The sequence below is a fragment of the Jaculus jaculus genome, chromosome 12, assembly GCF_020740685.1.
Source record: "Jaculus jaculus isolate mJacJac1 chromosome 12, mJacJac1.mat.Y.cur, whole genome shotgun sequence".
NCBI classification, from domain to species: domain Eukaryota; kingdom Metazoa; phylum Chordata; class Mammalia; order Rodentia; family Dipodidae; genus Jaculus; species Jaculus jaculus.
Window position 1 is genome coordinate 17,655,780 of NC_059113.1, and position 22,519 is coordinate 17,678,298.

Consider the following 22,519-nt stretch of genomic DNA (forward strand, 5'->3'; position numbering starts at 1 on the left):
CTCCCAGTAACTGTCCCTCCTCTGAGTCCCTTTCCCTTGGCTGTAAGTTCCAACTGCACTCCTCTCATGGGAGGTGAGTCCATCCCTCTCCCCTGTTGCATAGTTTGAGCCCCTATTGCAAGATATGAGAAAATTCTGGTCTGTCTCATTCCATCTGGTGTGATTATTTTGAGCCCACAACACACACACACACACACACACACACACACACACACACACACACACTCATAATCTGAACTCCGATGTTTCTCAGACTCTCTGGCTCCATCAGTCATCTCATGATCTCACCTGCTCTTGGAACCCTACCTGGAGGGAGATTCAGGCTCAGGGAGAAGACAGCACCTGTCCCATGAGGCCTTGGAAGTCCCTCAGGCAAGAACTCTGCTCCCTGAGCTCTGCAACCAGGAATCGTAACTGCCTTTGGGCAGGAGGCGGGAGTGGCAAGAGCTCCTGGAAGTGTCCCCTTCTGCAGGCCCTGTCCCTTGCAAAGGGCTGTTCTGAGCTTGGATCCTGCAGAAGCCTCCTCTCTCATTAGAGGCGTTTCTCAGCATATCTATTTTGGAGTTGCAGCTGGGTGCTTCTCAGAATAAACAGAGCTGTGATGTAGGGATAAAAGGAGACAGTAATCTCCCATCTCTTCCTACTCTCAGACATCCTTGTGTTTTCCAAACTCCCTTCCAGCTTGCAGGTCTTGCCCTAAGACCCCTTCTCCACATCCCCTAGGTGGTAACCCTAGAAACCCTTCACGGGCATGGGAGGCCTGCTATGGCCAGGCCCTGTGCCGGGCTCAGGACAATCTACGAGTTCATAGCTATACACACAGACTCGGTGTCAAGGATCATGAGTTCGTATACAGGTTAAATATCCCTTATCCAAAGTAGCTTGAGACCAGAACAGTAACAGGTTTTGTAATATTTTGAATTTTGGAATATTTACATAAATGTAATGATATATGTATGATATATTAAGGATGAGTTCCAAGTCTAAGCATGACATTTTTTTACATATACTTTGTACTTACAGCCTCAAGACAGTTTTGTATAGTATTCAGTGTGTCTTGGTTTTGGACAGATGTGGAATTTGCCATTTTTGGTATCATGTTGCCCTCAACAACTTTAGAACATTTCAGACTTTGGATTTTCTGATTAGTGATGCTCAGGACTGAATGTCAGAGAATTTAGGAACTGGTCCAGCCTCTTCCCGCCGATGTGAGACAACTGAGGTTGCTTCTGGTGACTGCTGCTCTCTGGATCTCAGAATTCCTGGAGGGAGGGTGGAGCCACAACACCCTGACCACAATTTCCCTCAAACCTGACTTTATCCTTAGCTGTGTTGTGTCAAAATCCTTGGAAAGCAAGCTTGATGCCGCAGGGAACAGAAGGAGAGATCTGGCTTGTTTGTTTTGGACAAGGCAGATATGTGTCACCCAGTCTGTCCTGGACCGAGATGGCTCCCGTGGCAATGCATGCAACTGGGTGCTTCCTAAATACCTGGGGTGGGAGGGACAAATTCATAGAACTGTGTGTGGCCACATTTGAGGCCCAGTTAGCAGTCAGTGCCCTTTATCCCGTCTATGACAAATGGGTGTGGCAACACATTGGGATCATGCAAGTCTCTTTTCTCAGCTTCCATCTTTCCTAAGCCCCTTGGTTCCTCCTCCTTTTCCCGGTCCTATCCTTTTCTGTGTGTGATGTTTCTCCTCTGGGGGGACGTACTGAACTCCACTCACCCCTGGGTCCCTTAGCTCTTGCCCACTTTGCAGTTTGATCCACAGGGCGTCTAGAGCAAGCCGAATGCAGGCAGGTGCTGGGAGATGGATACACGCCTCAAAACCTTCATCCTGACCAGGGCCAGGAGTGGTCAGTCTCATATGTTCTGTGGTTTCATGTCTCAGCTTCTGGTCCCTGAAAGCACGCCTGAGAACAGCAGGGTGTCTGAGATGCCAGTGGTGTTTCCTTTCTTGGTTTTTGTATTTATTTTTATTGATTTATTTACTTGTCAGAGAAAGGTGGGGGGAGAGAGAGAGAGAGAGAGAGAGAGAGAGAGAGAGAGAGAATGGGCATACCAGGGCCTCCAGCCACTGCAAAAAAACTCCAGACGTGTGTGCCCCTTGTACATCTGGCTAGCGTGGGTCCTGGGGAATTGAACCTGGGTCCTTTGGCTTTGCAAGCAAGTGCCTTTAACCACTGAGCCATTCTCCCAGTCCCAGTTTCACCATTTCATGACCTGTGACCTTAGTCTGGTTCTTACTGTCTCTGAAACCATTTCTCCCTCTATAACATGGAGTATCTATTGAAGAACTGCTCATTTCTTAGAGGTAGGAGGATCGCCATGAGGTCGAGGCCACCTTGAGACTACATAGTGAATTCCAGGTCAGCCTGGGGCTAGAGTGAGACCCTACCTCAGGGAAAAAGAAAGAAAGAAGAAAGAAAGAAAGAAAGAAAGAAAGAAAGAAAGAAAGAAGGAAGGAAGGAAGGAAGGAAGGAAGGAAGGAAGGAAGGAAGGAAGGAAGAAAGAAAGAGAGAAAGGACAAGAAAAAGAACTGCTCATTTCTCAATTCAGCACATCATTTGTGGAGGACCTCCTTGCACCAAGCTGTGGTCCCGAGGTGGGCATAGAGCTTGGCAGGACTAACCCCTGTCCTTAGGATGCCTGTGCTTTCTGCTGGTGGCGGTGGTGGGCACTGTGTTTTGTGGATTACATAAAAGAGTATACTTGCATTGCTCAGCAGCATGCCCAGTACACAAAAAAGTACTTATAAATGATGGCTGTGATTGTAGTTACATTCAATATCAAAACAAAAATTGTATAAATGAATGAAAGCATCAGAAAAGGTGTTTTCATTTAATAAATTGTTCTGATTCTTCCTCAAAGCTGCGGCCGCCTTCTCTTGAAGGGGAGCACATTAGTCATGCCTCCCCAGAGAAAGAGAACCATGAAGGGTGGATATAAAGAGATTTCTTATAAAGAATTGGCCCACATTAGAGAGAGGCTCTGAATCCCAAGATCTGCACTCGGTAAGCTGAAGGGATATCGCATCAAAGACCAGTTGAAACAATTCTTTGTGTTGTTGTTGAACCAAAGTGTGCATTCAGAGACTGCTATCCACGAGAAAGCAGGTCATGCAGGGAGATCAGAGGTAGAAAGATCTAGTGCACAGGCAGAGAGGACCAAAGCTGAAGGACTCCAGGAGCTGCAGAAGACCCCACTTCCAGTCGACCGGTTGCTGGATCTAGATTCCAGACATTGTTTCCATGGGTGCATAGACTTTGATAGCATAAGCTTTGATAAGGCAAAATAAGAAAGGCTCAAATGGGGCTGCATTTAAGTCCAAAACTTCAGACCATGTGGGGTTTGGTTCATGGCCCTACCACTCTGAATGCTCCCAATCTCATATGATCTCAGAAGCTAAACAGGGTCAGGTTTGGTTAGTACTTGGATGGGAGAGTAGCTGGATTTGTTTAACCAGGAGTGATGAGACATACTTGGGCAGAGATGTTTGTGATAGGAAGAAGTTTGCATTCACAGATCCCTTAGGAGAGGGGTCATAGCAGCCATGCTGGGTCATATGAGGAAGCACCTGGGTAGGGCAGGAGGTGGAGGGAGCCTTTCTTGCCGTTTCCGCGGGAAGGACAGGTGAGATAGGTAAGCAGGTTTAATAATTTCTTCAGACTCTGGGGACAGGGAATATTCTTGGCTGCCTGGCAGTAGCCCTGGGGTACTAGGGTACAGAGCCCCATAGTCCATGGACACTGTGAAATGCCCCAAAGAGGAGGAGAAAGCAGGAAGTTGGCTGCAGTAGTTCCATCCCTGCTAGACATCCCAAACCCAAGCCTCGCCTGCCCCCGACATGCATGGGCCTCTCAGCACCCAAGACGTTAGAGCTGGGATGCAGCCTGGGATAAGGGGACCTCAACCTGATCCCAGCTTTGCTCTGAACCAAGTTGTTGGGTTTGTTTTTTTTTCCCCCTTTGGTGACATCAGCCTACCAGCCATCAACCAGTCACACCCAAAGGGCATCTTCATTCTCCTTAAAGGTCCTTTTCCCCACCTGTGGGCTGTGGGTAAAGGCTGCTCTCAGAAAGACAGAATGGACTGAGACTTCCACCCATGGTTTCGAGAGAGCAGGGGAGGGATCGGGAGGAAAACTTATTACAAGGGGAAAGTAAGCACTCAAAGGGTAGGTGTGGGCTTCCCCGAGAGTTCCTGGGGGTTTTGGGATAGAGTCTAATGGGTAAACTTTAATGAAGGGGAGGGTTATCCATGAGTTAAGGAAGTGAGTTCCAAGAATAGGTGAGGTTTTTTTTGTGTGTTTTGTTTTTGTTTTTGGAATAGGTTTCATTCCCCTTTCGTGACCTTATATGGGATATTTGGATATGTCATTGCATCTGTTGCACAGTGGGAACAGATAATGCAAGGCTAATGATGGATCATAATTATGAAGCAAAGACAGTTACCAGTGGATCAGCCATGCTGGTCACAGCTGGTTTGGGGGGGATCTTGTGTCTTTAGTGTTCAAGCAGTTACACGATGTCCTGCCGAGATACAACTCTGCGGGCCACCAGCCTTGAGCTGCCTTGGCACTTTCCCCCTTATGTCTATCTGACATACCTCAAACCCGCTCGTTCTGGATGGAAGGTGTAGGATAGGTCATTAGTTTTGAAATGATCCCCCCCCCCCCCGCCCAGGAACATCCACGTTCTAGAAACCAGCAGACTGGATGGCCTCCAAGACCCCTTCTAACACTAAATTCCACAATGTTCTGGTCTGATCTGGTCAGGCAGGGCTAGTACCATGTGGGTACCACAGAGGCAAGGGAGGTCTGGACAGGTGTGGTAGGATCTAAGGGTCATAAGCTGCTAGGGAATGATGGACCGTGAACCAGAACTCAGGGACCCCGCCTGCTGTAGCTGTGCCCTTTGTCCCACAGGCCTCACCCTCACTGGGTCCCCTTCCTCCCCCCTCCCCCACAATCATGTACCGGCGGACCCTGCTGTACACAAGATGCACACGTTGTCCGTTCACGTCTGGCTTGATGTTCTACCCATATGTCCTGTTTGTTCCCAGAAAGGTCGTGGGCTGTTCAGTGAGCAGGGCAGCCTGTGTTCTGGATCCCTCCTCTCACTTGACACGCAGCCACGCACGGAGACACTTGACAAATGATGGTGATGTTGACAGCCAAGAATAGAACCCAAGAGTGGGAGGTGAGTCTGCTCAGCCAGTGCTGGGGGATGGAGGGCGCTGCGGTTACTACCTTGACTGAAGGATGAGCAGGGAGCAGAGTTCAGAGTGGACTTGGTGTTAGGCAGGACCATATACGATGTGGGCTGTAAGAGTAGGGAGAAGGCCCAGGACCATGTGATGTTCAAAGCTTATTGTCCTTCAAAAATCCTAAATACCCAAAGCCTAGACCCAGAGGGCTGGAATCTACAGAACAAGCTTACATCCAGCAAATCTTGGCAGGACTTTTGGCTTGGCCCTTCCCCTTATGCCCCCTGGAAGTGGCTTTCAGAGATTCTGGTTACCGTCCTTGCACAAACTCCCACAGTCTTCTTGAGGTGGAAGTAAATCGGTGCAACAGCCAGTGGTCCTGTGATGGAAGGATGCATGGATACCCCAACCCTTCTTGCCTCGCTACCATGTTGAATTGAGAGCCACAGATGACCAGCTGTGCAAAGCCAAAGTACAATTTTATGCCTTTACTTTTATTTATTTTATTTTATTTTATTTTATTTTATTTTATTTTATTTTATTTTATTTTATTTTATTTTATTTTATTTTATTTTATTTTATTTATTCCAGAGCTTCTACCTGAAGGTAGATGTAGGAAAATGCCTTTAGCATAGCTGTATCAGTTACTTTCGCGTTGCTGAGACAAAACACCCAGCCCGAAGCAGTTACGGAAGGGAAGGGTTAATTTTGCCTTACAGTTTCAAGGAGAGAAGCATATGGTATCAGGGGAACCCATGGCAAGAGCAGACGACCAGTGTCACAGTGTCACATCAGTGGGGAGGGAGTAGAGAGCCATGAATGCTGCTGCTCAGCTAGCTTCTCCTTTTTATACAGTCCTTTTTGACCCAGTCCATGGGATGATGCTGCCTACAGGGTGGTTTCTCCCATATCATCTAGAAAATCTCCCAGACATGACCAGGGACTTGTTTCCATGGTGACTCTAAATCTTGTCAAGTTGATAATCAGAAAGGAACCATCACTATGTCCTAAAGAAGAGCAATCTCATGCTGAAAATGATCCACAAGTGGAATTTTTTTTTTATGAGATGGATCCCTCTTGCCAAAACCTCTGTGCATATGCTTAATGGAGCCTGAAGAAATTGAAGACTCTGTGATCATGATCATGAACTGTAATTTACAAATCAGTAGTATGCATGATGAACATTGGTTTTTGTTAATCTTCACAACAGTTCTGGAAAGAATCAGCACGCTTGGCACTAGTGGAAAAGCACAGTGAAGTTCAGGGAGACCATAGGATTTGTCCTGGGTGATACGCTATGACTGGGCCACGACCACCCTTCTTCAAAGAGCCTACGTCCACAATGATAGGGCCTTTCTTATCTTAAGGGCTTCTTTAAAACACACACACACACACACACACACACACACACACACACACCTATTTATTTGAGAGAGAACCCCAGAGCCTCCTGCCTCTGCAAAAGAACTTCAGACACATATACCCTTTTGTGAATCTGGCTTTACATGGGTAATGGGGAATCAAACCCAGGCCATCAGGCTTTGAAAGCAAGAGACTTTTAACTGCTGAGCCATCTTTCCAGCCCCCTAATTGCATCTTTGGTTGAGCTTGGGACATCTCTTCTAACCCAGCTTCTGCCCTCTGTTAAGAGTAACTTCAGTATTTCTAAGCCAGCATCTCCTCCCTAGACAGAATCAACATCACCTCCAGAGAGAGGAGGGTAGAGAAAGGGCCAGTAATGCTTGCGAGCGAATTCTTGCATCGTATGCAAGGAGAGAGTATTCTTTAAAGGGCTGCCACCACAGGCTGGACTCAGTGTCTGGACAGGTAAGCCACTGGCTCTGACTGCAAGAAACCATTCCTAAGAGATCAGTTCATGATGCACAGGGTAGGGTAAAGATCAAAGAGGTGTTCAGTGCCAGTGGAGAAGGTTCTGGAAAACATAGACCCCTGGTGTTTAATTTTGTATTGGATGTTGCCTGTATACAATGAGAGGGAGAGGTCATGTAGACTCCAGCAGCCAGCAGAAGATTAGCTTGGGAAGGTTGTCCCTGAGCCTTCACAGAACCTCAGGTCCTCCTGCCCCATGGTGGCAACTTGTGGAGGGCTCTGCTCTGTTCTTGAATAAGGAGGAACTCAACTCTGGGTCTTTGAAAGTTACTTCATGCCTCTGTCTTCAGTTTCACTTTCATGTGTAAAACAAAGAAGTAAAAATTAATCAGCTGGGATTGCTAAGTAGTCCTGGTTCCCACCATCAGGAACTTGACTTGATAGTCTTCGTTGTTATTTTTCTATTGTATTCCCCAAGTCTTGTATCATCTTTTTCTGGAATCAGATGCACTACTCACCCTTGTGCAAAAAGGCTTCCTTTTCTTACATTGTTTTTGTTCCTCTCACAGATTTTTTTTTTTCTTAGCTCTCTCAGTTCAACCTCCACAACCAAGACCTTTCTTATGGCTAATAAGTTTAACTCCCAGGGGGCACTTTGAGAAGCATGGATCTAGTCAAGCAACCTTACGCTTGCTCTTACTTTAGGTTTTGTTTTTGTGTTTTGGAGGAAGGGTCTCACTCTAGTCCAGGCTCACCTGGAGTTCACTATGTAGTTTCAGGGTAACCTTGAATTTATAGCAATTCTCCTACCTCAGCCTCCTGAGTGCTGGGATTAAAGGTGTGTACTCTTACTCTGGGTTTTAGCAAACTACAAGGATTTGGGGGCTTTTGAAAATAGTGAAACATTTTTAGCCAAATAGTCACTTGTTCCAGCAACCTGGCTAGCACTTTAGGCAGTTTAAATATTCATAACCAAGACTTTGATTAAAAATCATTTTTTCTTAGCTAATCCCCTTGTTTTTTAGATCCATAGAGGTGAGCTCTTTTGCTCAGGTTATATGAATTTCTTTCTGGGATGTCAACTGGATATGATTCTAAAAGTTGTAAAATTTTACTGCTTTTGTGATATGTGTGTGTGTGTGTGTGTGTATGGGCCACAAAGTTCTTGGTCAGCAGAAGAGATGCAGAACCCGGATATAGTCATAACCCTACAATTGTTCCCAGTCACACGTGCTCCCCAACGCCCCCCCCTTGCTGCCACAGGGAACCCACACCGGTCCCCTGAGCCCTTGTCTCCCCTCTCCCTCCCTCCCTCCCTACTTCTGCAGTGAGCTGTGGAGATGTGGGTTGCTGTTCTATTTTTCTGACTTCCTGTGTTCTTTAGAAACCTCAATGAAAGAGAACGGAAGGCCAGAAGGGACTGTGAGATCAAACACACACTTACATCCACTGTGGGGGAGACGGATTCACAATGTTTTTTGTTTTTTTTTTCAGGTGAACGCAGGCTACTGACTATATTGTCCCCAGCTTGGCTGTGTAGGGAATCACATTCATATTTGGGCCAATGTCTCTACAGATGTAACCCAAGCAGCTCCCTACAAGTATTCATCATTAAAATCAAGCAAAGCTGGGTGTGGTGGCGCACGCCTTTAATCCCAGCACCCGGGAGGCAGAGGTAGGAGGATCGCCGTGAGTTCGAGGCCACCCTGAGACTCCATAGTGAATTCCAGGTCAGCCTGAGCTAGAGTGAGACCCTACCTCAAAAAAAAAAAAAAAAATTAAGCCACATAAAAAGGAAACAATTCTCTCTGAACACAGCAATCTGAATTTCTCCATTCCCCTTACTGTGCGACCTCACTGTGACCACGAAAGTACATTGATGTCACGGCTCTATGAACACTGTTCGATGTCTATATTACTTTAATTCAATATGCTCAAGTCATCTGCTTATTAGTTACTTTTTCTCTTTCCCTTTCCTCTCTCTCTCGCTTGCCCCCCTTTCAGGGCAAATCGCAGAGGTCTCTGTCCATGAGTTCCCATTCTCAGGGTGCCGCTACTCAAAGTGTGGTACACAGGGGCCTCTAAAGGTCAGTTCTTCCCCCGCCCAGTTCTGACTACCTGGCCATAGGCTTGTGTGCCTAGCAGGCTCTGCCTCCTTGTGATGGCTTTCCACACAGAAGAGCCATTATTTATTTACTTTGGTTTTTCAAGGTAGGGTCTCACTGTAACTCAGGCTGACCTGGAATTCACTATGGAGTCTCAGGGTGGCCTCGAACTCTAGGCGATCCTCCTACCTCTGCCTCCTGAATGCTGGGAAAAGAACCATTTTGCTACCTTTCATGCTCAGAGACTTCCATTTGTATTTCTCCTTTGTGTTTTATTTTGGTTACTAACCTGGGAAGAAAAGTCCCTCGGCCGACTGAGCAGCGGTCACAAAGTTGCCACAGAAGTGCTTGTATGTTGGGCGTTGCAGTCAGGTCCGCATTGCTGGTAGAAATCACCCAACCAAGAGCAGCTTGTGGGGGGAAAAAAGAGGTTTATTTTGGCTTACAGTCTTCAGGGGGAAGCTCCATGATGGCAGGGGAAAACGATGGCATGAACAGAGGGTGGACATCACCTCCTGGCCAACATCAGGTGGACACCAGGAACGGGAGGGTGTGCCAAACACTGGCAAGAGGAAACTGGCTATAACACCCATCAGCCCGCCCCCAACAATACACTCCCTCCAGGAGGCTTTAATTTCCAATTACCATCAGCTGGGGAGACTAGCATTCAGCATACCTAAGTTTATGGGGGACCCCTGAATGAAACCACCACACTGCGTGGGTGTGGGGGGGGGCGTTGTTCATGGGTCTGCACCTGGCTTCTTCCTACTTTGAATCACCATGGCTGGAGTTGAAAGAAGAGCAAATTTCCCACCCACCCCCTCCAGCTTTCTGAGGTCTGAATAATGGAAACCACCGATTTCTTTTCTTTTTGTAAGTTTCCCAATAGAGGACTTAGGTAACAAGAAGATACTAAGATAGAAACCACCAGGGTGCTTTCAAGTGACGCCCCGAGACACTCAGGAAGGCCTGTATTCAGAACTGTAACTTGCAAGGCTCTGTCGCAACTGGGCATTAGTTAGCAAGCGCCACCTTGGCAGTAAGAGGCCTGTGGTCTGGACACTGGGTGCTGGCCCCTGTTGACCAGTTGAACCCCTAGTCCTCCAAACAAAGTTCTCACCAGGGAGACTGGGGCCACACCTATGGATCCTCACCCTCCCTGAGCACGGGTGAGAGTCAGCAAGAATGTTAGGGCCTGGGAACTGGGGAGAAATTGCTCTAGGAGAGACATTTTCAGAGAAGGAATGAATAAGTCCTAGAACACTGACGAGCTGTGATTACCCGTCGAGTGTACTTGGTACTTGCCGAGAGGAGATCTCACCTGCACCCCCCCACCCCCTCCCCAACACAAAGGGCAACTGTGTGAAGAAATAAATATGGTAATTAGATTGGCCATCACACAGCTCTCTCTCTCTCTCACACACACATGCTTTATGTATATAAAATTTCAATTAGAATTTAAAAAACTAAAGCTCTACATGGTGGCACATATCTGTACTTCCAGCTACTTGGGAAGCAGAGGCAGGAGCATGCCTTGAGGACAGCAGTTTAAGGTTTGCCTGGTCAACATAGCAAGACTCCGTCTCCATTTTTTTCAGCCACTAGAATATTATTTAAAAATAAAGATGGGGGCTGGAGAGATGGCTTAGCGGTTAAGCACTTGCCTGTGAAGCCTAAGGACCCCTGTTCGAGGCTCGATTCCCGAGGACCCGTGTAAGCCAGATGCTCAAGGTGGTGCATGTATCTGGTGTTCGTTTGCAGTGGCTGGTGCACCCATTCTCTCTCTCTGCCTCTTTCTCTGTCTGTCTGTTGCTCTCAAATAAAGAAGTAAACAAAGAAAACTTTAAAAATAAAGATGGGGCCAGAGAGATGGTTTAGTGGTTAAGGCACTTGCCTGAGAAGCCTAAGGACCCAGGTTTAATTTGCCAGTACCTATGTAAGCCAGATGCACAATGTGGTGCATGTGTCTAGAGTTCATTTGCTGAAGCTAGAGGTCCTAACACCCTCTCTCTTTCCATACACACACATGCATATCCATATATATGCACACACACACACACACACACACACACACACACACATATATTCCTCTTTCTCAGATAAATAAAATATTAAAAAAAAAAAACAAAAATAAAGATGGCTGTTTCCCTAATAAGGTCTAGGCGCTGTGTTCCTTATCTCCAGTGACACCCTGGTACATGTAGACAGGGTGAAGAACCAGGGCCAAGCACTGTTCCAGGATATATTGTTGGTCTCATGGGGGCAAATTATGAACTAGTAAGGATGTATAATTCCAGTGTGCCTGCATCAGGACCAGAGGTGGAGATAGGAGAATCTCCCCCAAGTTTGCAGGTCAGCTAGTCTGGCAAATGCAGTGGTGAGAAACCCTGCCTCAAACAAGATGGAAGGCAAGGACTGACCCACGTCTGAGGATGTCCTCTGACCTCCGTATACAAGCATATACATGCTGTGGCATACACACACACACACACACACACACACACACACACACACACACACCCCTTCTCTTCACCTTTCCTGGGGCCTTTGTGTAGTAACTAACTTAGCCTTTGGCCCCATGCATGAGACAGAGGATTACAGTACCTGCTGGTGGGTGGTTCACGGGGTGGAACAGGCTGATCATGAGGATGAAATGAATGCTGGCCCAGTGTGGAGCAAGGAGGTGCCGTGTTCTCAGCAATAAGCCCTTGGGAGTCATGAAGGCGAGGAGGTGGGGGCTGAGTAGGCGGTCAGGGTCTCAGGGCTAAAAGAACAGAGGTCACAGTGTGGCAGGAACCTCCAGGCCCAATCAAACACCCAGGCTGCCGGAGGACTGTTGAGAGTTGAGCGTGACTTCCACTGTCCCAGGTTTTCTCTTGCCAGCTTTTTTTTTAATTATTATAAATTTTTTAATTAATTAATTTTTTTTTTTTTTTTACTAATTAGTTTTGTACTCAGTGAATACAGTCAAGTTGGTACCATTGTTAGGCTCATCCATGTCCTACCCCCTCCCCCGGCCCCTCCTTCTTGATGTATATGGGTCATGAATTCTGGAGTTAGCCCACAGTTATGGGTAGGAGAAATGTCTCTGCATGTCATGACCCAACATGTGGCTCTGACATTCTTTCCACCCCCTCTTCCGCAAAATTTCCCTGAGCCGTGTTGGGTTCAGTTTGGTTCTGCTTCAGTGATAAGGTCATGGGGGCCTCTGGGTCTTAATATCTGATTTGGTAGGAGTTGATTGTTCTCTGTGTCAATCCCTTCACCCTTGTGCTGGTACCCGTTTCACCAAGAGAACAGCACCCTTGCTTGTTTTGCCCATTGTTCTTAGTTTCCACTGGGGCCCTTTTTGTTGTTGTTGTTTCTTTATTTATTTGAGAGAGAGGGATAGAGAGAGAGAATGGGTGTGCCAGGGCTTCCAGCCACTGCAAACGAACTCCAGACGCGTGAGCCCCTTTGTGCATCTGGCTAACATGGGTCCTGGGGAATCGAGCCTCGAACCGGGGTCCTTAGGTTTCACAGGCAAGCGCTTAACCGCTAAGCCATCTCTCCAGCCCACTGGGGCCCTTTTGAGGTATGATGGGCTGGTTCTCTCCTTAGGATCTGCGTCTGTCTGCAAAAGAGAAGCAGATTCTCTAACGGAGAGTAAAGTTAGCACCAGACAAATGGGATATTTATCAATTGCTTCTCTGTACCACTTACCTCACTCCTGGTTTGGGATGGGATCCAGAAATGGAAATGGAAGAGCCCCACGTGCAGCGCAGTCTAGCTTTGTGGCCAGATGACCGGCCACTCACTGTCTGTGGGCTGCGTGGGGAATGCAGGAAGCCACACGCTGAGAGAGGGAGCTGGAGGCAGATGTGCAGCTTCATCCTTGTGGGACAGACGGTACATATTTTTAAATACATCTAACCAATATAGCAGGAAGAGAACTTCAGATCTTTTAACTGCATGATTCTAAATGTGGACATGTTTTATGTAGTGGCAATCAGAATGTAAATTCCATTCTCTGCCACTTAGTATTTTAATATAAATCTTCTCATGTTCTACTATTCATAATTTTTTCAGAGTTTGTCATCAATATTACTTAGATTTCCTGGCAACACTTCTCTGAGCCCTGCGATATGACTTTAGTTCTTTCACTGTGGGAAATAATGCACCTGTGAGCATCTTTGTGTGAATGACCCACTTCCCTCACCTTAGACATGTGGCTTATGTTGGCCAAAGTTGGGGGACTGGCTTAACGCATGTCACTTATTTCAGAATTTTAGCTTATTCTCAGAAAGACTTTATTTTTTCCTTTCGGTTTTTCTAGGTAGGGTTGTCTCACTTTAGCTCAGGCTGTCGTGGAATCCACTATGTAGTCTCAGGGTAGCCTTGAACTCTCCAAGATCTTCCTACCTCTGCCTCCCAAGTGGTGGGATTAAAGGCTTGCACCACCGTGCATGGCCAGTTTTTTGTTGCTGTTGTTTTGTAAAGAAAATCTTATAAATTGGCAGTCTCCATACACAATATATCCTGATCATAATTCCCTCCCATCATCCTCAAATTTACCCCTCTTGAATCACCCCTCCACTGAATATCTTCTTCTTTCCAACTAGCCTCTCTTCTATTTGATGTTATTATTTTTCCCTCCTATTTTGCAGGTCTTGTGTAGGTAGCATCAGCCACAGTGAGGTCATCAATATCAAGTCCACTTTGTGTCGGCAAGACAGCATTGTAAACTCTTCCCCTCCTGTTATCTCTTTTAATTTTTTATTTTTACTTTTATTATTTTTTTCTCAATTTTTATTAACATTTTCCATGATTATAAAAAATATTCCATGGTAATACCCTCCCTCCCCCCACTTTCCCCTTTGAAATTCCATTCTCCATCATATCCCCCTCCCCATCTCAATCATTCTACTTACATATATACAATACCAACCTATTAAGTACCCTCCTCCCTTCCTTTCTCTTCCCTTACTTTTTTTTTTTTAATTTTTATTTATTTATTTTATTAGAGAGCGACAGGCACAGAGAGAAAGACAGATAGAGGGAAAGAGAGAGAATGGGCGCGCCAGGGCTTCCAGCCTCTGCAAACGAACTCCAGACGCGTGCGCCCCCTTGTGCATCTGGCTAACGTGGGACCTGGGGAACCGAGCCTTGAACTGGGGTCCTTAGGCTTCACAGGCAAGCGCTTAACCGCTAAGCCATCTCTCCAGCCCTTGTTTTTTAAAATATATTTTATTTATTTATTTGAGAGGGAGAAAGAGACAGAGAGAGAATGGTTCTGTCAGGGCCTCTAGCCACTGCTAACGAACTCCAGATGCATGTGCCTCCTTGTGCATCTGGCTTACGTGGGTCTTGGAGAATTGAACCTGGGTCCTTTCTTTGGGTTTGTAGGCTAACACCTTAAGCCATCTCTTCAGCCCTCAATTTTTAATTTTTTTTTTTTTTGCCACCTCTTCTGCAGTGTTTCCCAAGCCTTTGGAGGGTGTGGTAGAGATGTTTCACAAAGTGGAACACTCCACTGTCACTTCTCAGCACGTTGATGAGCTTTGAGTATACCCTGAAAAGAGAAACTTCTTTAACTAAAAGTGAGAGTAGCATTAATATATGGGCATAAATGTTTAGAGGGAATTTGGTGGGCATAATATATCCATTTACCAAACAACAGTAGTAACTCCCCATCCCCCACCTAAGGAGAAAGCCAGTTCTGAGAGAAGTGGCAACCATACTGTTTCATTATCACCCCATAAATGTAAGATTTTAATTATTATTTTTTTAAGTGGTTGGGTCTCATTCTAGCCCTTGGAATTCACTATGTAGTCTCAGGGTGGCCTGGAACTCACTGTGATCCTCCTACCTCTGCCTCCCGAGCTATGGGATTAAAGGTGTGTGCCACCACGCCCAGCTATAAGATTTTATTCTTTTGCTTCTCTAGGTCTCTTGGCTTACGTGATGCATTTGTAGTTGCTTCTGTAAAATTGTTTTCATTAGCATTTTTAACCACAGAGGATTTCCCCATCTATTTTTGCTTTCCCAAGTCTATTCACACACAGGTGGCATCCTGCTCACTTGACGGGGCATCTAAACTGTTGTTTTATTCAATTCACAGTAAAATGAAGGCCGGTTGCTGCCGTGTACAGATGGGGGCACCTTGCTGTTTAGTGGTTTTAATGTCTGTTTACGTAAAGCAGATTTTTGGTGTGTACTGGATTTGCCGGCTGGCAGGGTGGAACCTGGCAGGCAGAGAAGCTCATTCAAGGGGGTGTGTTGCTGTTTTTAAGGTGGTGATGGGTGGGGAGGATGACGTTTATGTTGTTACTTCTATGTTTCTGTTTTCTAGTTTTTTTTTAAGTAATTGAGTTTTCATTTTATCTCCATTTAAAAACATTTTATTTTCACTTATTTTTAATTTTTTGTTTATTTTTATTTATTTATTTGAGAGCGACATACAGACAGACAGGGAAAGAGGCAGGGGGAGAGAGAGAGAAAGAGGATGGGCACATCAGGGGCCCCAGCCACTGCAAACAAACTCCAGATGCATGCGCCACCTTTTGCATCTGGCTTACGTGGGTACTGGAGAATGAAGCCTTGAACAGATGTCCTTAGGCTTCACAGGCAAGCGCTTAACCACTAAGCTATCTCTCCAGCCTCTGTTTATTTGTTTATGTGACAGAGAAAGAGGGATATATAGAGAGAAAAATGAATGGGTGCACCAGGGCCCTAGCCACTGCAAATGAACTTCAGATGCGTGCACCCCCTTGTGTATCTGGCTATTGTGGGGTCTGGGGAATAGAACCTGGGTCCTTTGGCTTTGCAGACAAATACCTTAACCACTAAGCCATTCCTCCAGCCCTCCATTTTCTGTTTATTAAATGTGTCACAGGGCTGCAGAGATAGTTTAGTAGATGGCTTAGATCCCCAGCATCCATGTAAACTGCTGTGCATAGTGGCACATGCCCGTAATCCCAGCACTGGGGAGAAGGAGACAGGCAGAGCCCCAGAAATTGCTGCCGAGCCAAGTTAGTGAGCTCCAAGATCAGTGAGGGACCCTGTCTCATAAAAATAAAGTGAAGAAATGATAGAGGAAGACAGTTGACATTAACCTATGGTCTCCACATGCACACACCTACACATGTGCATGTACTTGCACATATGTGGGCCTATGTACATATAAACATGTATACACACATGCATGCACAATGCCACATGCAGGAAGTAATAGTTTTCTCTTTGTTTGCTATTTTGTTTATCAATTGTATCACATAAGAGACCTTAAATAAGATTTGTGTAGCCATCATTATTATATATATGACTGTGTTGAAAGACTACATTCCTTTCAGGGAAGAAGGAGTTCTTGTTCAAGCAGAATTCTAGGGTTCATGCCATAAAAGTCTTGTGCATCTGGCCTGTCCTTAATATGGGAACACAGTTCAAAGCATCAGGCTTGCTGATGGAATTAGGCTGTGTATGGTATGGGCTGTGTTTGTCAGGTGGATAGAAGCAATCCTAGTTCTGGTCCAGCCTCTGCCTGTTAAGAAAGGGGAGCCTTAGATAGCTTGGCTATCACTTTTCCTCATCCAAATCCTGGGGGACATATCCACCTTGGGGGACATTAGCAAAGTGGTAAGGCCACCAACAGGATAAAGGTAGACTGTATGTATGTAATCCAGAGGGTTTTCCAAGGATTTATGAATCAAAGAGTGATAAGAACCTGAAATTGCATCTGTTCTGAACGTATAAGACTCTTTGTCACCCGTTCCCAAATCACAGTGCAAAATAACTGCTTACGTAGCATTGCATTATATTACGTGAAAGTTGCCTAGAGATGGTATAAAGGACACAGGAGGGTGGGCATACGGCCAGATGCAAGTCGATACTGTCTTATACAAAGGCAGGAACCTCCGTGGATTGTGGCATCTGAAAGGCCCTCCGGTCAGTGTCTTGCAGATATTGATGGATGCCTGTATGCACATGTAGAGATCCTTTGACCTCCCTCCTGTCACATGACCCATCTCTTAAAGCAACACTCCATTGTGCCTTCCCAAGTCCTGCTTCTCTCTTGGTCTTGGGGCTCTGCACCCAGGTACCCTGTGTCAGTGTCCTCAGACTCCCAGTTCCAAGTCCCTTGTCCTAGAACACAGCCCTTCAAGCCTTGGGGTCCTTAGTGAGCCATGCTGAGCTATGGCCAAATGTGTACCAACATCAGGGGATTTCTTTTAGGGAGACACATGTATGTGTGTGTGTGTGTGTGTGTGTGTGTATATATATATATATATATATATATATATATATATATATATATATATATATATATATATATTCTGCATTAACTTTTTATTGGCAGCCACAATATCACTGTGACTAACAGTGAGTTTATAGTTAGTTTCAACTTTAGTTTTCAACCCATGGTGCTGCTAAACCACATCTTCCTCATCCTAGATTAGGTGACAATATTTATTTATTTTTATTTAGTTAAGGCAGGGTTTTGCTTTACAGCCAGAGCCGGCTTCAAACTCACTATCCTCTTGCCTCTGCCTCATGAGTGCTGAGATTACAATCATGTGCCACTATGTCCAACTACATTTTATTTCTCTATTAAAAAAAAAAACCCACAGGACTAGAGAGGTGGCTCAGTGGGCAAAGCACCTGCCACAGAAGCCTGGGCACCTGGGTTCAGATCCTTAGCAACTACATAAAGTGCCAGGTGTAGTGGTGCCCACCTGTAATCCCAGTATTGTGGAGGCAGAGGTAGGGAATCCCCAAGGCTCACGACCTAGCTAGTTTAGCCAAAGAAGTGACCTCTAGGTTCAGCAAGTGACCTTGAATCAAACAATAAGGTGATGAGTAACTAAAAACACTCCCAGTATTAACCTCTGACCCCTAGTATTGACCTCTGGCCTCCATATGCCCATACACACACACACACACACACACACACACACACACACACAGAAAATAAGAAGAACACATTTCTGGACTCCCTTTTTTTTTTTTGATCTGTGGTTAGACTCATAATCTCTCTCAACCTTGTGTTTGATTTCATGTTTCTCATTTGACTGTCATAAGCTCCTTAATGTTGAGTTAAAAGGCAGTGTTACAGTGAGATTCTCATTGCTGGGACAAAACGCCCCACCAAAAGCAGCTTATGAGAGGGAAGGATTGATTTCAGGTTTATGGTTTTGAGGAGAGGTTTCATCCTGGCTGGGAAAATATGGCAAAGCAGGAATATGTCACCTTTCTGGATGGAAGAAGTCTCAGAACTGGGCTTGGAGCTGGGCTAATAAACTTCATGGTCCAGCCCCAGTGGCACACCTTGTCCTGTAAGGCTCCACCTCCCAAATTGCCACCCACCGGGTATCAGGTGTGGGGCTTAATCAAATGCCACGAGGCTATGCGGGACACTTTACATTGAAACCACCACAGGCACAGACAATTAAATCAACAATTGACCCCCAACAGGTTATTATGGGCATTTATTTGATCAATAGGCCTTGGAAGAAGCCATTTGAATTCTTCAGATGTTCATGTAGCTTCCTCGTTATTCTCTCAAGAATATGAGGGAGAACTCGGTCAAACACCGAACCGAAGAAAGCACTGGTTGGCACGGCCCTGTGTTGCCTTGCCCAACAGCCGATGTATACCACTCAGGGAGGGACGGGAGATTTGCAGGACTTGGAAGATGAGAGAAAAGGTGAAAGCTGAGAGCGTAGATTGAGTGGAAAAGCTTTGGAGAAGTGAAGTCTGGGGTTAAGGGGGACAAAGAGTTTTTGGTTTTTTTTTTTAATTTTTTATTTATTTATTTGAGAGCGACAGACACAGAGAGAAAGACAGGTAGAGGGAGAGAGAGAGAATGGGCGCGCCAGGGCTTCCAGCCTCTGCAAACGAACTCCAGACGCGTGCGCCCCCTTGTGCATCTGGCTAACGTGGGACCTGGGGAACCGAGCCTCGAACCGGGGTCCTTAGGCTTCACAGGCAAGTGCTTAACCGCTACGCCATCTCTGCAGCCCAAAGAGTGGTTTTTGAAAAGAGTGATGTGGTAGCTTGAACGTGTGGCCCTATATACTTAGGCTTGACTCTTGAGTCTTGGCATCTTGGCAGAACCCTGCTGGGGATGAGGCATGTCACTGGGGGCAGATCAATCCTCCCCTAACATGTGTTTGGGGATAGATCTTGAGTCTGCCCCTAAGGTGTGTGGAGGGAAGTTTGGACCTCTGCTTGCTTGGGCTGTTTTGGGGTGCTGGGGTGCTGGCTGTTGGTGGTGTCATCTGCTTGGATATATAGAAGTGAGCCAGCTTCTTCTGCCATGTTCCCCTGGAACTTGTAAGCCTGAAATAAACCCCTTTCCCCCCATAAGTTGCTTCTGGCTGAATGTTTGTCCCAGTAACATGAAGCTGACTGCCACAGCTGACTCTCGGGAGGTTGGAGAGTGACAAGGTCCTTGGAGGAAGGGACACATCTTAATACCCCCAGCTTTCCTGTGTGGGCACTTCGCTGGCTCGTAGCACTGCGGGCCGGGGGGGGGGGGGACCACTGAGTGGACCAGGGAAACATAAAGGGTCAGAGGCAGGCTGCCAACCAGTGACCCTGAAAAGTGTCCTCTTGTCCCACATCTCACACTGCCCAGGAGGTGGGCTAAGAATCAACACTCACAAGCCATGGTGCCCGTTGCTCCCCAAATCTGCTTTCCAGATGGTCACACTGATAATTGAAAACATCCATGATGGAAATGTGTGGAGACCCGAGAAGTGGGCAGTGTTACAAAATATGGTCCCGTACCTCCCCTGGCTGGCCAGTGGAGAAACATTGACCATCCTTTATCCTAGCCACTCCAGTTGCCTCCTGTGTTGTGCCTCAGAGTCCTTCCATGTCCAGATTCATAGTTTTGCAATGAAAACCTGCTTTCTATTAAAATAAAGCTCCTTTTCCTGCATGTTATCACCTTCTAGTCATGTTTCCCGGTGACCCTTCACCTTCTCTCTTCCCCAGCGCAGCATCATGTCGCTGGGTTCCCCGATCTTGCTAGAACACACTTTCCGAAGCCCAGGAGCACATCCTATTTGGTGATTGGCCGCACAGCTTAGTGACCTCTGGAGCCTATGAGCTGTGAGTGGCTTGTGTTGACTTTTTCCTCTTTTCTGCACTTGAGTCACTGTTTGTCTTCATATCTCTAAACTCTGTGCGGCTCCAGCAGAGAGGGGAAAACAGAGAGGAATAGAAAGAAGCAAGCAAGGGAAGGTGAAAGACTAAAGGAAGGAGAGAAGCTTCTTCTCAGCCCAGGGATTGTGACTTTTTGAAGGGTCTAGAAAGCAATGGAACCCAGAAATACAATAAAAGGAAGATGAAATTGGTTAGCTGACCTTGAGCTTCCCTTAACAAGGAAGGTTCAGTACTGTATGCATGCTGCACCTTCTCCCCAAAAGCCAGTGCTTTTTTTTTTTTTTTTTTGGGTGGGCAAGTGCTGGCAACAGAATGGCTCCAAGTGGGTAATGGATGTGGGGGTGGAGAGCTGAAAATGTGGTAGAGTCTCAACGAATGCCTTTTGAATTACACTGAATTATGGCTTGCAATATCCACAACCTCTGTAGCTCATTTCTTTGCAAGGTAATAGGGAGGCAAGCTTGAAGAGGAGGGAAGGGATTAACCAAATGACAGGCTGACTGTCCCAGAGCTGCAGAATGCTGGCCCTATGGGTCCTGGAGGCTGAAAGGGCCGAGGAGGGTGGCCAGCGTGGAGCCAGTGAGGCCCAGCTGTGCCCAGAAATACAGGAATGAGCTCCCCAAGATTGCAAGGTCATTTAGTAAAGTGGCTATGCCCAGCAGGCCTCTGTGATAGGAAAGGCCTGTGTTCCCCATTTTGTTGATGTGGAAATGACCAGGGGAAGTGACTCAGAGGCAGAGTGGAAATAAAGTGTGCCTCTCGTGACATTCCCACTTCTGCTGGACTTGTGGGGCTCCCGTCTGCTGTGGAGACTCCTTGTGTTGACTATGCTTCTGGTGATCTCAGGCCAGGCCAGGGGGCTGTGTGAACAAAACAGGAGCTGGGGGGGGGGGGGTTCAGGTGACCTTTCCAGGAGGGCAGGAGGAAGGAGGAAGGTGGTCTTGGCAGAAAGGCCACCTCCCAGGAGTAGACCACTTGGCACTACACTTACAGGCCGAGGTGGGATTTTGAAAGATAGCCTTGACCATAGTTCGGATCCCCAACACCTACGTAAATGCCAGGCGTGGGGACTGCTCTGTCATCTCAGTAAATTGAGATACTGAGGTGGGATTGCTGGAGCAAGCTGGCTAGCTAGACTAGCCAGACTGATGAACTCTGGGTTCAAGTGAGAGATGCCGCCTCAGTGAAATAGCATGGAGACTGATCAGGGAAGACCCTGACATCAACAACTAGCCTCCACGTGCACGCATACGTAAACGCACTAACATGGGCCTATACACAGACACACACACACAGACTCATGTACACCTGTGCCCACACATGTTCAAACACACATGTACACATACCATATACATATAGGCATGAGAAAAAAAGAGGGCCTTGAATGCTGTTAGGTTTCCAGTTCCCTCCCTCCCTCCCTCTCTCTCTCTCTCTCTCTCTCTCTCTCTGTCTCTTTGGTTTTCAAGGTAGGGTCTCACTCTAGCCCAGGCTGTCCTGGAATTCACTATGTAGTATCACACTCACAGCAATCCTCCTACCTCTGCCTCCCTAGTGCTGGGATTAAAGGCATGTACCACCATGCCTGGCGGGTTTCCAGTTCTTTCTTTGGTCGACTCATGGGCATTTAAAAAAAATGAACATGCCAGGGACTTTACAGAAGTAACCTCTGATGCTTCAGAAAGATTTCCCAGGTAGGTAACATTTGCCTCGTGTCCCAAGGGAGGAAACTGAGGTCTACAAAGTGTCAGCTTGTTTATTACATAGCTGAAACGTTGCAAAGACCTGAGGCCAAACTTGACAGAAATTATTGTTGTCATTTCATAAGTAAATCTGAGAAAAGGTACATAATGTTAAAGTAAAATAAAATGTATTCAAATCAAATACACTGAACCCCAGGTATGGTGGCTCACGCCTGTATCCCTGCACTCAAGAGACTAAGGCAGGGGATTATTACAAATTTACGGCCAGCCTGTGCCACTGAGAGAGAGATCCTGCCTCAAAACACAGCAAAACAAGACAAAAACAAAAGTGTGGTAGTACACCTGTAATCCCAGCAATTGGGAGACGAGGGAGAAGGATGAAGAGTTCAAGGTTAGGGTCATCCTCAGCTATACAGTGAGTTCAAGGCCAGCCTGGACTACATGAGACCCTGTCTCGACAAAACAAAACAAGAAACAAAATTGAATGCGGCAAGCTTTATGATAAAAATCTCTGCGTTATCTTTG

The 22,519-nt window shown here is 46.4% G+C and overlaps 1 protein-coding gene across 4 annotated transcripts in view; it reads left to right on the top strand.

Moving 5' to 3' along the window:
• The window catches only part of Ptk2b (protein tyrosine kinase 2 beta), a 151,426-nt gene that overhangs the window by 47,688 nt on the left and 81,219 nt on the right, over positions 1-22,519 (top strand). Inside the window, exon 1 of one of the 4 annotated variants that reach the window (XM_045130789.1) lies at positions 5,184-5,204. The exons of the other annotated variants lie outside the window; for them this stretch is intronic. The gene's annotated coding sequence lies outside the window, so the exon portion shown is untranslated. Of the gene's footprint in view, positions 1-5,183; positions 5,205-22,519 lie in introns of those variants that run through there. 4 annotated transcript variants of the gene reach the window in all.